The following is a 16,865-nucleotide window of genomic DNA, read 5'->3' as shown; positions in this document are numbered from 1 at the left end:
TCTTTTGGACTAGACCATATTTATAGCACCTTCCGCACAAAGTGGTATTGAGTTACCTGTACTAGCAATTGCAATAGGAAAAGCAATAAAACAAGTGAAAAATCGTCTTGCTGTTTAAACAAGAAAAATGCCATGAAGTAAAATGCAGGACATTCTAGGAAAAAAGGTTTTGGCATTAACAACAGAAAGAATTCATGGCTAAGGCTGCCATAGCAACATCGCCCCAGCACTCTGCCTGCTGAAACATCAACTCTTCCTGAGAATTATTGCAGCATTTTTAAACACATTAATTGCTGAAAGGATCCTAACAAAGCTTGACAGTGATATGAGGAGTTAGAGCCAGCCTCACTGACAGCACGGCTCTTAGAGGTGAGCATGCTATTTTCTAATTAACAAGATTAGATTTAATTTGGGGTTGGGTCATACCTAAATGTGGCATTTATTGCTTGCCTCTTAGAATATGCCTCTCTCCAACCTTGCTCCTAGTAGTTAACAGAAATTTTGAGTTTTGAGTCCTATTATGAATTACATGAACACGAAGTTACTCAGCTGAGTAAGCCTGAGTGAGGAGCAGCAAGCCCGGAGACCCAAATGTGCTTGGAATGTACTTTGTTCACCTGAGGACACTGGATAAAAAGAAGAGGTGCACAGAAGAGATGCACAGACGGATTACAAAGGAAACACATCACTGCTATTGAAAAGAAAATAGTTACAAAAGACTGCAAATGGTTTAAAAAAATGTGAGCAAAGACACACATCCTGCTCCCTGTCAAGCCTTAGCAACTGGTATTCTTGCTCACATGTTACAGCACAAGCTGTAAAACTCTGTAATTGCATCCTAGTCAAACTCATAAAACTTTCTGAATTTTTCAAGCATTTTTTCTGTACCTAAAACCAGATTTGTTTCAATAAAGCAGAGCATCAGAACACTAATACAGCCATCAACGACAGCCAGCCTCTTCTCCTTCCACATTTTACAAAAACACACTTGAAACCTTTCCGAAGTTGTTTGGGAGATGGAAAGAGGACAAAAGGTCAGATTTGCCATGCCAGTAACCCAAAGAGTGTAAAAATAATCTGGGGAACACAGCAGGCTGCCTGAGTGAATTACACGCTTATGCAACCCACAGTATTTGCTACCCTTTACACATGGACATGGAACTGATGCAAAACAGAAAAAGCAACCAAAAAACATGACCAGGTAGTATTTTGCTGTACTAGCAAAATACTTTTGCCAAAAAGTGCAGCAATAATAAAAAATACAAAGAAAAAAGTACGAGGACTACAAGGATAAAAATCCACTGAAGGGTATTCACAAGTGAGAAGAAAAAAAAAAAAAAAGTTGAGCATGAAATTAAATTCATGTAATTAAGACTATCACTATGAAGTACAGCAAGGAGAGACCACCCAGCCTTAACTCCATTCTATTCCCTACAAGCTAAATGGGACTGAAAAAAGTTGCTCAGCATCTCTGAGACTTCGGTAAAACGGGGTGAATGTTTCTGCCTTCTCCTCCCTGGCATCTGCTTTGAGAGCACGGGTGAAGGAGGACTGAAATTAAGCTGTCTTGGGAGCCCCAAGAGTGCCCAGGCACCAGACAGCTCTGCCATTCCCAGATTTTTACTCATTCCCTGTGCAGCCACATCCCTTTAGCAACGCGTTTTCCGCAAGCTAAAGGAGCAGCAGCTGGCACAGTAATGCACCCGTTGAGGTGACACATGAAGTCTGTCATTACCCGGCAGCCAGGAAAACACGGTGTCCGGAGACAGAGTTAAAGAAGTAAGTTGAGAGAAAAAAAAGAACAGGCTGAGAGCTGCTGAGCTTGGCAACGCAGTGACAAGGCTCATGCACAGCCAGCAGCAAGTGGAGTCTAAGGCACCTACCTCAATCTAAGAATATCCTGTGCTGAGAAAAGGCAAAAAGACTAATTGACTGCTAAAAAAAAAGGGAAGAAATCACAGCTTCTTCTATAATTCTTATGCAAAAAATACTCCACTCCTTGGCAGCAAGCAGGGAACCCAAGCAACCAGCTGTCAGCAGTTTAAGAGCAAATTGAGAGGGAATTAAGTTTAGCACCCTCATTATTTCCAGAGTGCTCATGTTAGGTTACATGGGGTTCTGTATGTGGCTGAATGAATCAGACATCTCCATTAAATTATTTACTCATGATGACCTAATGCACTGCAATATAATCATCAGACAAGCTGCTCTTTAAAGCAGATTTTTCCTAAATCAGGATCCTGAGTAACAAGAACTATATCGAATAGATGAGACAGAGCAAGAACCAACTTTTCTATTTAAAGGAACCACCAAATGAAACACAAGCACTGGGACAGGCTGACAAGTTAGCTGACCTTGGGATGAGGACTGCAGAAATATGCTCAGCTTTGTAAAAGGATTTCTGCCTGTTCCAGGTGCTCCTAACAGGAGGGCAGGCAGGTGGCACTACCAGTACAAGCACTTCTGCCTGAAATAAGGTTTGCAAGCACCATTATGGAAGCAGCAAGGATACTAAGAGTTCTGACTAGAGCAACAGGCACGGAACAAGCTGTGCCTTTCCCGGCTTGAAATCCAATTTACAACCAGCGCTGAAGCAATTGTGTGTGCTACTGGGTGCTGCATTTCTGACAAGAGCCGCCAGAAAACACACACGCATCCCCAGGACTTTTCTCAAGATTCCCATTGCTCCGTGAGGAGCTGGTTTTCCAGGTGATGCTGCTTCAACTAACCAGGACGGCTGGAGCTGGGAGTGACAGGCAGCCCCTACCAGCCCCGGGGGCTGCAAGCAGGAGATGCAGCCTGTGTTGGCAAGGTGCTGCTACCCCAGCTGGACCATCTCCAACCTGTCCTCTGACCTGTCCTGCACCTCCTCACAGCAGACAGACACTCCATAATTCCAGGCAGGAACGCAGGCAGCTGATGGAAAACTAGGCTTTTCCAGTTTGTGCTGCTAAACAGAAGCTCTCTCCAACTCAAAATCCTCCTGGGCTAAAATTGAAGCTTTACTTCTATATGCATCCTCCTTTTCATCTTGAGGGCAGAAAAGCTAAGCATTCTGGATTAAATATTGATGTTTATCCCCTAAAGGCTCTCCATTAGCTGCCTGATAAAAAGGAACAAAAACTGAAAAGATATCTGAAACTGTCACACCATCTGCTCTGATTCATGAGCTTGTACAGCATCCTCATTGCTCCTTCATGCCAGTCATTTCATCTCACCAGCTCACAAGCTTCTTAGCACAGGAAATTAGGCCAATGACAAATATTCCGGGTTAAAAGCAAGCCAGTTTTAAGTGACATTTGAGGAAGAATCAAACTGGTAATTTAATTACTCTCTAGCTATTTGCTTTTTAAGTGACAAAATTTAAATTATCCCCAAATCCTTTTCCCTTTAACTCTTCTTCACACAGTGATTGATGTCAAATTCCAACAGAGATACAAACCCTCTTAATACAAAAGTAGGTGAAGTAAACAGACACAGCCTGAATTATACCAGAGATAAGAGATCTACAATTAGTGTCTAAGGAGGTGAGTACAAAATCTAAAATATAGATTATACAAATGAACATACCAAGAGTAGATTGTCTTTTCAAAGCACATGTTTAAATCTAGTAAGCTTCCAGCAGAGTTATCGTATTGCCAAAGTAAACATGCAAATAGCCCACCCTAAAAATAAAGAGCAAATCTTCTTGATTGCTGCCTATTTGTAGCTTATACTTAGTCACTTCATTTGCTCCAATCATTCACTTACCTTTCTGCTTCAAAATAAAATGTTAAAATGTAAAGGAAATTTACAGAATTAATAGAAAACTACAGAATACAATAACTTTTTTCTCATAGAATATACAAGTCCTGAATGATTCCTAATCTTGTTAATGGTTCATCAGAAAATGAATTTTCACTATGGAGATTATCAACATATTCCTGATGTCCCATCTCAGGTATTGGGGAAAGAGATGGCACAAAGGCACGGAGAGTATCCTGTTCCACAGAAGCACTAAGATGAGAAACCACATAAAGTCATAGGCATGTTTTGAAGCAAAAAAAAAAGGAAAAATAAATGTAAACAGCTGCTAAAAATCCCCCAAACAGTAGAAGCCAATGAATGTAAAAAGCCAAAAATGCAGAAATCCCGTTAGCTTCAAAGGCAGCTCCCTCAAAAGAAATTCTTTTGTTCCCCGACGTAATGCATCTTTTCCCTTTCTCAGGCAGCACCAAGTGCAGTTAAAACTTCATCCTCTCTTCAGTTGTGACTCAACAGAAAATATTGTACTTCAGAGGCAGAGAGAAAGCTGTGCAGCTACTGCTACTTTACTCCTCCTCGTCAGCTGCTTACTGCCTAGATCCTCACACACGCAGCCTCCCTCTTTCGCTCGCACACCAACACTCCTCGACTCGAAATGATTCCCCACTTTATTATCCATTCAGAAGGAAATAAGAACTGATGGCACCAATCTGACTACAGACAAAAAGCACTCCTTGGGCACTGGGAGAGCAGGCAGCACGGCACAGCGAGCAGAGCTGTGCTGGAAAAGCGGATCTGCCCGCGGATCTCCTGGCATCCGCATGGACTGTGGAGCAGGGGGGCCAGGAAAAAAGCCTGGGACTAAGCAATTAACCCATTCCAAGAAGATTCTTTGCCCATTTTAAGATGGGTGTGTATATACACATACATGTATATATGTATATATTTTTATATCTCTGCTTCACCCCCAGACTAACCCGCAGGATTCAGTGATGCCCTTACACAAACACATTATATCCAGTTTCAAAGGAAAACTAGTACCAGTTCTCTTACAAGTATGGGGGATTGAACACCCATTGATCTTGCATTTCCCAAAAATAAAAGTCATCTCATTACATAAAAGAATGACTGCAAACACATTGCATAAAGAATCAAATCCACTCACTTTGAACACACACTTCTTTCCTTTAAACACAAAATCAGGGCAGGAGGTGACATTAACCCTGTAGAGTACATCTAAACTAAAGCCACTTCTTATCTGGCCCACAGGTCACCCCACGTGCATCCAAAGGGCTGCTACTAAGAAAACCATCTGGGCCACTTGCTTTTGCATCACATGCCTTTTTTTTCACAAACGCTCCTTTCCTTGTGCCAGCGGGCCCACCTTCTGCACGCACCCAACAAGAGCATCCACCTCTTTTCCAAAAGCTCTTTTCCTGACACACCTGCAGCACGGAGCGGGTTACACAGGAGCTTTGCATGTTGCCTGGCTTTGCTCACAGATAACTCACTGCAAGTCCTTTTAGTGTGGGGGGGATTTTTAAGAGGACTGTGTGACTTAGCTATAGAAATGCCATTATCTTCCCATCTGCTCAAGTACCTCCCACCTCCTCGTGAGCCAGCCTTGCCGACAATGAGGACTTTCTTCCCCCCTCCCAAACCTCTTACCTACACCCAAATCAACATTTGTCCCGCACTGCTGCCACAAGCATCGCTGGGCTCCCAAACTCACCCTCACTGCATGGGCTGTCACGACAGCTTCTACCCCTCTACTCCTACAGCTTCCTCCCAACGCCCACCTACCTCAGTGAAACATCTCATGGCTGATGACAGCCAGGCTGGTGTCCCCACCAGCTCCTTCGTTTGACAGATATAAGTGCAAGTTTTGCTCACAGGTGGACTAACACCATGGTTCACAATCCTTGGCAGCAATGCTGCTCAACAGTAACCCCTTCTGCTCTTTCCATAGGCAGCCACAGCACAGAAATCAACTTCATTTCTAATACCTTCATATGCTTGAAGCTCCATCATGGTCACTCATTTCCTCCATCCTCCAGAAACCTCCCCTTCTCTTTACCCTTTCCTCTGGTGAAGGGGTAGGAACCATAGGTCAGATTTTTGGAGAGGCTTTAGCTTTAAATGTTTCTAAGAGTTTCTCATTTCATGTTTGCACCATGCCAGGACAGCAAGGCTGCTGTCCAGCTGAAGGCATTGAGTTCCACTGCAATAGAAATGATTACTGCTAAACACATCAATTACAGCTCTTTAGCTCAGAGCCAAAGCTCCAAATCAAATTTATTCACATAAGGACGAAGACTGCCCAGCTGAGAAAATAAAATGTAATCCAGGATTTGTGTGGCACTTAGTATCTTCAAAGCTCTGCATACAAATAAGACGAAAAGGACCTTCTCAGTGGTCTCTGAAAGAGTAGTTTATATATATATATATATATACAGACACACCAGACATTCCTTTCTTATTGGCATTAACAATCCATAGAGAACCCATTAGACAGCCTCCTAGGCTCTTCTGTGCTTCCTGTTTTCCAGAGTCCCTCCAATAAGTGGGGCCAATGCCATACTGATATTGCTGCCTCTGCCCTTCACATCTCTCTTGTTCCTGGTTTTTGCCTCTCCCTGCAGCACATCCAAGCAGAGCCAAACCAAATCCTCCAGCCAGAGCTCTTGAGATCCAAAATAGACTACACAGTTTCCAAGCACTACCACCTTAGATGAAGAGCAAATCATGGCTATGAAAAGACAAAACATGTCTACTCTCAGAAGCAAAGAGACTGATCCTTTCAATTTCTTAAAAACCATTACCTAACGCATGGGAGACTGTTTGGTTATTGGTATAGGCTCTGTTTTCAGGGCTCTCTTGTTTTTGGGAATAATTCAGGATTGGAAAAAATGCATGCAACTCACATTTAAGAAATCTATGATAAAGAATGTGTTTTACCTTAAGGCTCAGACTGCTAAGGTATTTGCCTTATACTAGAGAAATAAACTTCCACTTAAAAATTTAAATACTTCTTACTGTGATTTTTTAATTTGCCACTAGATTTTAATTTTAGGTTGAGCCAGTAGGGAATTATTAAAATTGATAAAACCAGGCTTAACTATACAGGCCAAGTGCTTTGATGTCTGCGAGGTATATACATTACCCTTTTTTCTTTTTAATCCTCATCATCTATTTCATTCCAATTTCCTGGAAAGTACTGAATTACTGATAAAATTGTATAAGTAAGCAATCCCTCCATGAGCACAAGTGCATTAGCCAAAGGAAAATGAGCAAGCTTCAAGCACGGCTCCTGCTCCTCCCACACACTTGCACCTTTCTTCTGCTGGGAATCCAAGCAAGAACTCTTCTAAGTCAAAAGATGTTGGAGAAGTTAAAAAAAAAAGGGGGGGGGGCGGGGGGAAGGGGGGAGGGTTGGAACAAAGGGAGAAGAAAGGAGAAGTCAATGCAGATACAGCCCATGTAGAACATCCGGCATAAATTCGGTCCAACTCGTACTCATCTCACAAATAGCCTCAGACAAATCTGACCCAAGAACTCTCTACAATAACTCATTTTTCCATTAAAAAAAAAAAGAAAAAGAAAAATGAAGCTGCCTATTGCATTTTGCCAAAGACAGCGAGCACAGGAGGCAGTCTGGGGTCAGAGCTGTTTTGGACCATGAAAGTTCAAATACACAGTGCAATGGTTGTCAATCAGTTCAGCTGTGAAAACATGATTCATTATCTTCTTCACAGCCACAAGAAAAATCAAATCAATCAAAAGTCTGAAGTATTACTGCAAAATCAGGGGTTATCCAGTATTTGACAGCTGTCTTCACTGCATGCATTTTGAGGTCATACGGATCACCAAAATATATAAGCGGTGCTGCTAAGATGCTGGTTTGGAAGAGCAAAGACAATATATTCCAAGTCGTTTAAAACCAACATACTAATGCTATTCTTATCACCATAGTCACTACGCAGTTCCACAACATGCTTCATATTAAATTTATTTAAGATACTGCCTTCAGATGAAAGAAAGAGTTTAAGTGCCATGAAGGCATCACACAAAATGCTGATGAGACCATCCTGTTATTTGACTTCTTGTTGGACCAAAGGTGTTCAGACTCCTTACTGTTATATTGTTTGAAGGTAAAGCTGTCTGCTCAAATATGAGATGTATGTTTCTAAACCAGCAGAAAGAAAGACTTTTGCAAAGTCTGGAAATAAACGGTATTTCCAAGACTAAGAATAAATCAAAATTCTATAAGGTTAATGAAACCCTAGAGTTAAAACAGTACTGGCAGCTTCGGCCTGGCCTTACAAGGCAGGGATTGAGAGTCCCTGGCGGTGGGACTTGAGAGTCCTCACCACCTCCCTCGGAGGCCGCTGCTGCCACCACCAGCTGAAATCTTCTCCTGGGGCTGAAACAGCTCTGGGAGTCTTTATGCCATAAAAACCTTAAAGGGGGTTGTTCGCAAAGTGAGCGGATTTGAAAAGCTCCAATTAAAATTATGCTCCACTTGATTTCACAGTGTCATTTGTAAGGAAAGACAAAAACCTTTCCTGATAAAAGATACCAAACATCTCAGAAGCAAAACCTGCTCGCTCCCTTCTTATTTCCATGATGATTGTGTATGTTTTTGACTTTTAGAGATAAAACCCAAATATTATCAGCTCTGAAACACAGCGTTTCACAGGAAAGGCTGTTTTATTCCTCACGAAAAAGCCCCAGCCATTCCAGGGCACGTGCTTTGTTTCTGCGAATGCTGTGCTCTTTTTCCAAAGCTGCTCCTGAGCAATAACTATCCCACGTGTCACCTCCCACACCAAGCCTTCAAAGCAAGGGTCAGATTTGAAAAGTAAGGCTGTTTCAGGTGGCAGGCGCTGGGCTATAACCTATCATTTCCTTGCACCCCAGAAATGCCTGGCACTCTCCATGTTTAATCCAAAAAGAACAAGCACAAGATGAACCCTGACCAATCTTGCATATTCCCCTCCAGAATTCTGTTGATTCTAAAATGTTACCAACTGGGTGCTCCTATTTCAGAAATAACCAAACTGGCTTTTAGATTGACTTCTAAATTTCAGTCAGTGTAAGTCAATCAACAGGCAGTGAGGAAGCATTTATTGCAGAGAAAACTCTCCCTCTGCTGCTTCCTCTTTCAAATTACATCTCTCTCTCTCCTTATGATAGCTAAAACATAAGGACTTGATATTTCATGACATTAGAAAATTACAATCGATGTCTTAATTGCACATCTAATTAAATAATCAACCTCACTAAAATCCAAATATATCTGAAACCAGACATGCTGGAGGTGGCAGGGGAAAAAAAAAGAAAAAATAAAAACAGGAATTACAGTTCTGTAACTGTTTTTTTTTTTTTTTTGATAAAGAAAGCTGAGAAGGAAAATTTCAGTAGTGCTATTTAGCAATTCTACTGTAAACACAGACAAAGAAATAACATGCGTAACTTGTAATAGCGGAAAGCTGGGTTAGACATGTGGAAAACAGTTAACGATAAGTGTAAGTGAGCATGAACTGCCCAAGGAGACTCCAAAATCCCCATCCTGGAAGCTTTAAATAAGATAGAGTACCTGCATTTTCTAGGGCTGCTTTCGAAGAAGATGGATGGTGTAGTTAATCTCTTCACATGCTGTCCAGGCCTCAACTCTATTGCTCCTTACCTACACTCAGGATCTCAACTCCTTACCTCTATCACTCTAGAACCTGTCTCAACTAGGAAACCACATAGCAACTCCATGCAAACTTTCTGTGCAGTCTTGGCAGCCTATTAAAGACACTGGTGCTGGCTGAGCACTGTCACCTCCTGGGGATGATTTCTCTGGTGATAAAGATTAGTCCCTATGGATGGTCTGCATGTCACCCCAGCTGTGCGCAATGCCATGGCTTAGACCAGCACGGGAGAGCTTGCCCTCCCACCTCAGCGCCATGGTGGCTACAGGAAAACTGTCTCTGGCAAACTTGTTCCGTGGACCTCTGCGCCCTTCTCTGCACCAAACTTTGAAGACATCAGTCTCGGCACCCACTCGTCCTCAAGATTCAGGCGTCCTACCCTGACTCTTTTCCCCAGCCTAAATCAGCACTGTCAGGATGTGATACTGAGCTCATGCCCCATTGCCTGAGGAAAAATGTGCTGCGTGCCCCTCAACCTGCTCAGGGTTGATTTTCTTGCCCCACATAACAGCTTGGTTATTACATAGAACAAAAAAAAAAAAAAAAAAAAGTGTGTTTCAAGTTCTTCCTTGCCACATTAATTCACCATCCAGACTTTCATTTTATTTTGTCTTGCATGACTTTAGCCTACAGAACGATAGTCTGTATGGACCTCAAGACTCTTCCTTTTCTGGTGGGAGATAAGCCCCTTTCTCTCTCCAAAACAGGGCAAGACCTACTGTTCAACAAACACGCAACTACTCAGTACTGCTTGTGTTGTTCAGTGCACGGTCGTAGATATTTACTGCATTACAGCTAAGCATTGCCATAACAGGAGCACCGTTACACAGAGTAGGTTAGGAAGTACACCTTGTACTCATTACCGTAGCACTCGAGTGCTTTTAACACTTTTCTCATTCCTGCAAAGCAAACAAGTGCACTGTCCCCGTTATAAGCAAGGAGTAAGAACAGAATTGGGTTATGACCACCTGCTCCTTTTGTACAGCCGTTTCAACACAACAAAAACTCGATTTTTCAGAGTACTTGAGTTTCCAGCATATCAAACACTACGAAACCTAGCTTCCAGCTACTTCCGTGACTGCTGTCATGGCTCATTTTCAGCATCTTAAGTCAAATAACCAGAGATCAAGCAATGGATCCTACGACAAGACCAGAGGAAACACCACTAAATGGTTTTTCCAGCAACATGTAACAGTGTGGCAGAGAAATAATAGCTAAAAACTCTATGGACTGAAGCCCAGCTACCTCTGCTTTCTCTTCTTATACTTTCTTCTCCAGTTGCTACAGGGATTACCAACTTTCAAGAAAGCATGAAATAATCTTTGCGCTACCCTATCTTGTGCTTAATGACTACTAGGTGAAATGATTTGCCTTTCTCTGTAGGTGGGAATAATTGTGTAGATTTCTATTTCCTATTGAAGAGGGTGAATTGACTAATGAACCAAAACACCCCATAAAGAATTGTTATAGATGCCATACATGCACATTCCCCCACCAGTCTCCACTGTTAGCAGACGCAATGAGTGAGAAAGAAGAGGCACCTTCAGGGACAGGGAAAAGGGCAAGAACTTAAATGTTAAAAAAATTATAATTATTTATAACCATTTTAAAAGCCTATGCAAGGTTTTTGAATGAAAAAAATTCCACCACCAGCCAGGCTTTGGCCACATAGCTGACCTAGGCTAGGTGACTAAAAGGCCAATTAGCCTCTTTGGCTAAGACCAACTGTGACCAGCACAGCTTGATCAAATACACACAAATACTGAGCAGAAAAGGCAGAGGGGAGCGCTCCCATAGTTCACACTGTGGGCTGCTCCCACTGAAGCCTTTTAACCTCCCCTGAAACTGAAGGGAAGCAAATTCAAAGGCAGGGTGAGAGAGGGATGATTCTAGCAGCTGTATATAGTTGCATATTAACTAGCTATTAGCATTGCAAACTAAAAATAGGGCGACTTAATTATGATGAGTAACATGAATCCACGTCTCACAGCTATGAAGTGGCACTTGCTTTAAACTAACCTCTTCAAACGAGGCACGACAAAACCCACAGCAAATACACAAGGCAACGTACAGAGATATTTGTGCAGACAAAACTGGATCCTCAAATAGCCTTTATACAAAGTACCACAAAAACATCCTTAGGCATTTCAATGTGTGGCACTAAGAGAATAAACTGAATAAAAATATTTAAATATATTATAAAAAAAAAATAACTTACAATAAAACTTACTGGTCCAATTAGCAATTTCACACAAATATACGTTATCTTGAGTGATGACAAGGTGACTATTAAGCAATTGACGTAAAAACACGGTTAAAATAAACTTATCTTTTATATAAAGCTGTATTTTTCTTTGTAACAAACTGGAGATAAGAAAAGCTTATAGCAACAGCCGAGTTAAGGCTAAACACACAAATCAGTTCAAGGTTACATCAAAAGTTACCAAAAGCTGCACAGGTCTGTTGTCTTCCCTTTAAAACAGATCACCAATTTAAGGCTCTTCTGATTGTGGATTTTTGAACGCTCCTTAAAAAAACAACTTTCTGGTGTTAGCTTTTAGAAAGTTGTAACAAGGATAGGTCCAGTTGCAATTTAGTGTCTAAATAAGCTCCTGAAATCCTATCAGAAAGTTGAGAAATAATCTCATTTAAGAACAAACCTGCTTGCATAGTATACCACGTTTTCTGAAAGTGTTACCACTTGAACATTTGTCAGAAAACACAGTTGCGTCTATGACAGAATCATTAAAAAGCATGAGTCACTGACAAATACCATTCTTCATAAAAACACCTAGCTCTTGCTAACATCTTTTAATATCTACCGCACCAGTGTATGGGGGGAAAAAAAGCCAGTCCACGTGGGGCTGCAGTATAATTTTCACAAATTTGGCTTCAGTGACTGTGTCTAATGGCCAATACCTCTCCCACGCACCTCTGGTGTGCTCCAAAGCCCACGGGGTCCCACGGGGCAGCCGAGCTCAGCGGCAGAGGCAGGTTGGGGGGCAGCATGAACACTGCAAAAAAATAGTGACAGAGGCTGCGGTTCCGCAGACGCCTTAGAGGCTCTGTAGAGAGAGAAGTCCCATTCTTTGCTCCCACAGGAGACTGGCATATAATAGCTTTGATAAACAGAGCTGTTCTTAGAGTTATTAGAAACAGACAGGGTCAAGAAGCCCATTTGGAAGCTGTTCACTAGCAATGAGAAAAATTGGTTTCTGATTTCTAGCCCGGGTTTCTTCATAACCAGTTTATACCCTCCTGCTCTTGCGCTAACATTAACCTTTAGCTTGAATAGGTGTAAGCTTCCCAGTATTTACTTCTCTGATCTATTAGCACATAGCAGCAACATCCACTCTCAGTCTGCTGAGATAAATGAACTGTATCCAGCTGGTTTCACCTCACTCCCAACCAACGACACTGCCCCGGGACCCCCTCACTTGTTCTACAACCCATTCGTGGATTTTTTTTTTTTTTCAACAGTGCACATCTCTAAATTATTTCCCATGTGACGTCTCTAGAGGCCCCTTCCAACCTTAACCATTATGTGATCCTGTGATATTAGAAATATTACGAAAATACAGGCAGAGAAGTCCTAATGCTCACCTGGTCCATTGCAATGTAGCACGGAATAGAAAAGAACATGCAATTTGCAATTTTTACTCATTTCCCACTTGCCATCCAGTAACATTTTCCCTTCAAACTTATTCGACAGCCTTACACGCTGCTGAGGGCAGACTAAGCAGGCCTGTAGTCACCCAGAACACCTTCCTTCTCTCTTCACCATTCAAAATATACTAAGGTATTTAAACAGGATTCCCCTGTTTTTAACAGGATACTGCTGTAGGCCAGAGAGCAGCACAACAGCTTGGCTGGGGCCACATCTTAAACTGAAGGCACAAGCCACCCTGCAGAGCAGTGACGGCGGATGTGCGGCCTACCCCTGCCCAGGAAATGTACACTCACATTCTCACAGCCCTTCCAGCACCTCACACATGCATGAGTGAGTGACAGACATAAATCTAAAACCACACTTGGGATCCCACCTCAGTTTTCCACCTAAGCTATCTTTATTTGACATTGCTCACAAAGGATGAGGTTGCCAAAGGACACAGTAAGCCTTCGCTGCAGAATGGATGCCCAGTATCTTGATGCTCTCAAGTTCCTTTGAGCACAGGATGGGCTTTACAAACCCAACTTGCCAAGCAAGGCTGCACACGTTTCCTTATGGATTCATGGCCTACAAGAGGAAGAACATCCCGCCTCTATCAAGTGCAGGTTCCAAATGAAACCAAAAGGAAGCCACCAAAAGTTTCTTTTAGCAATGCTGATAATTAATAAAAGACCCAAGCCACAGCTTGACCCAAAACACACTTTTCTGATTACTGTTCTCTTCATTATGTCAAAAAATTGCTAAACCTCTGAATGCAAGCTGGCAATGGACATCTTGCTGGTGGCTGTAATGTGGCAAGACGAAATCTCTCCAGGCACAGCTTGGAAAAGACATTTCATGGATTGTAAGAAAGAGGTCTGGATGCAAAGAAAGCAAATTCTCTTTCCCCCTGGAAATGAACTATCTTCTAATAGACAGCATTCCCTTGCTCTATCACAATAGCTCGGGTTCAGTAAATTATTGATATTAAAATGTGCAGAAATAAAAGTACTCTGTATTATGTACTGCTTAGCAGTAGTCTGTCTCTAGACACTGTACAGAGCATAATCAGTAGTATTTTGAGCTCCAGATGCCATTTTTATAATCAGGGTGGGGGAGCATCTTTCTTAATTAAAATCATATGCTGAGTACAACAAGATTCTAAATACAATCGCCCCTCCACAGTTCCAAACACTAGTGGAAGAGCATAGAAGGTAACTTCTATCTGGAACACACAGCTTCGAAACAAGAAAACAAAGTGAGGGAAACAGCACTAAAACCAAAATTGTCATGTACTAGACCACTTTTCTGAGCTACTGTCTCTTCTGTAAGTTATGGTATTACTCCGAGCATTTGCAAACACTGCACTAATAGTTAATGCTTCATCCCTGATGCCCTCACAACCAGAGCACTGGTCGTCTCTTCCCAAGTCTTGTCCTGTGTAAGCCAAAACCCCCTGCTATCTCTCCAGTGCAGCACTGCAGATTGCTTCAGCAATATACCAAACTGGGAAATACTCCTTCTACCCATGTGGAGTCTTAAAAGCAACTGTGTGAACCCTGGCTCTCTCAACGGGCAATGCTATCTCGAAGAGTTGCGTATGTGGTAGGTGGGAGTCCCCTCTACTCACGGCACCCCTACTCAGTGCTGGAGTGACCGACTTACTCTAAAGTTAGACAAATCTCTCTCACTTTTTCCAGATTCCACTTCCACAAAGAACAAACACTAAAATGAGCTAAACGGAGCCAGGGATAAAAAGGCAGCATTTCAGGGCACACTGTCTAAGGACAGGGAACCTAGGGACCCTATGAGATTTAAAGCTATTTATCCATGTTGGCAAAGCACTGCTGCCACTAACATCTTCCCCTCCTATCAGTCGTGCTGCAAGTCCAGTGGAGAGGAAGGAAGGTAAATAAAACACCTTTGCCCTCAGAAAACACCCCATCTCTCCGAATCAAAACATTTTTCATCAGAACATGAAAAATTTTGACAGGAAACACCTGTAAGGTCTAAGACAGAGGTTCTGTCCGAACAGGGCAGAGTCTCCCTGCTAGCAGGGCGCTGCTGCTCAGCAGTCAGCACTCTCCTCTAATGGGATGTGGAAAACCCATGTTAAACTCTCTGCATTGCCAACTACGAATCAGGAACTAGAGTCCTAGACCCTCCTGTCTTTATTTGAGATTTTGAGATGTATTCTAGCTTCAGCTGTTGCCTGACAGGTATCTCCCATGTCACCTCTCAGCCTGTAACAGACAATCTTGGTATCCTTCCACCCACCAAAAAACAACCACACGAAACAAAACTACAAAACACCCTACCTATCCCAAACCCACTTAAAAACATCCACACTGTGGGACAGGAAAGTTAACTGTGCACTCCGCTAATTCTTTAAAAAAAACTCACTACGCTTTTAGGGAATGCTTTGTTTTGTTTTTGCAAACACTGTAGTCATGTCTCGGTACTAGCAACTGGAAGAACTTTGTTTTCATTAAGCAAGATGAATAGTCTGTGTTTCCTGACACTGGACACCAACACTGAAATATGTTTTAAGTGAACAGAAGTGGAGTGGTAATGCACTAGTCTATTTAGAGAAGCTCACAGAAAATCCTGTTCGCAATTAAGAAGGTTTCTAGCTGTTCTGTTCATTATGGAAAGCATTTCTGACCAGGACGCTGCTTTGCAAGAGATGCATTTCTCTTAATTTCAGTGTAACTACCCTAAAAAGCACAAGCCTGCTGATTTTTCCCTCCAGAGATCAAATTATCCAAAATTCACTCAAAACCACAACAGTAGCATTAAGGGATGCACAACACTTTCCTTGTGTGTACACATAATTATCTCTTCCTTAGTACATAACTGCTACCATTCAACATAAAGCAGGTTAAAAATGATAGTCGGTCTCAGAAAATCTCAGTGAGGATACATAACCTAAATAAACATACATTTTACTCCTAATAGACATGGCTATTTAAATTGTTTGGCAGGTAAAGGAACCCTTCTCTCCTCCAACTCCAGAGTGCGTCAGCCAAACTTCTGCAGAGAGGTAGTAAAAAGAAGAGGCAGATGGTTCGAGTACCAGATGACCACCCTGCCCTATGGGCTGCCCTGGGAGGCCACTGAGGGGCTCTGGGGCAGCCCTGGCTTTGCTGTTACGATACTTCTGCTCTGGCACAGGACTTGCTAGTCCACAAACTCAGATCTAACACAGAGAAGCAAGACTATGATATAGGGAGATACCAGACGGTCCCTACCACTTCGGCATGTGATGCTCCCAAAATAATTGCTGTTGTGCAATCCCTAAGGAATCCGAAAGCCATACATGCAGGTTAAAGATAAGGTATGCAGAAAGCATGAGACTGTCGTTGCAAACCCATTGCCTATCACCACGCAATGCGCTGAGCTCCTGGCAGTGACCAGACACGCAACTTCGCTACACAAACCCGCTCTCCTCTTCATGCAGGAACAGTAACCTAAGCCAGCGGTGTTCCACAGATCCCACCATCCCTGATCTCTGCGGCATTTGATCAGCAATGCTGGTATTTCTGAAGGCTGAAGATAACCCTCCTGAACACAACAGGCAGAAAAAAGGGGAGAATTTTAACTGGAGATGATTTGTTTCTTCTTATCCTCTGAACAGGAGCTTCTAATAACTCTCAGAAAGGGTACATGGTGCTACAATTTGCTTCTTTGCCACTGTGTGGGAGGCTTTGGAAATGCACAGCTTACTCATCTTCACAGGACCGATGAAAAGACACCTTGGCAACAAAGTTTAA

At 42.4% G+C, this 16,865-nt stretch overlaps 1 protein-coding gene across 3 annotated transcripts in view; it reads right to left on the bottom strand.

Moving 5' to 3' along the window:
• Positions 1-16,865, bottom strand: part of LOC148595490 (protein unc-13 homolog B-like) — a 146,755-nt gene that overhangs the window by 46,425 nt on the left and 83,465 nt on the right. For 2 of the 3 annotated variants that reach the window (XM_088520576.1, XM_088520577.1), the window contains exon 1: positions 3,751-4,322. The exons of the other annotated variant lie outside the window; for it this stretch is intronic. The gene's annotated coding sequence lies outside the window, so the exon portion shown is untranslated. Of the gene's footprint in view, positions 1-3,750; positions 4,323-16,865 lie in introns of those variants that run through there. 3 annotated transcript variants of the gene reach the window in all.

Source organism: Tinamus guttatus, unplaced genomic scaffold, assembly GCF_059628265.1.
Source record: "Tinamus guttatus ecotype Peru unplaced genomic scaffold, ASM5962826v1 Tinamus_guttatus_pri_ptg000092l, whole genome shotgun sequence".
Classification (NCBI taxonomy): Eukaryota; Metazoa; Chordata; class Aves; order Tinamiformes; family Tinamidae; genus Tinamus; species Tinamus guttatus.
Note: the sequence above shows the minus strand (reverse complement) of the source record. Positions and strands in the feature narration are given on the sequence as shown.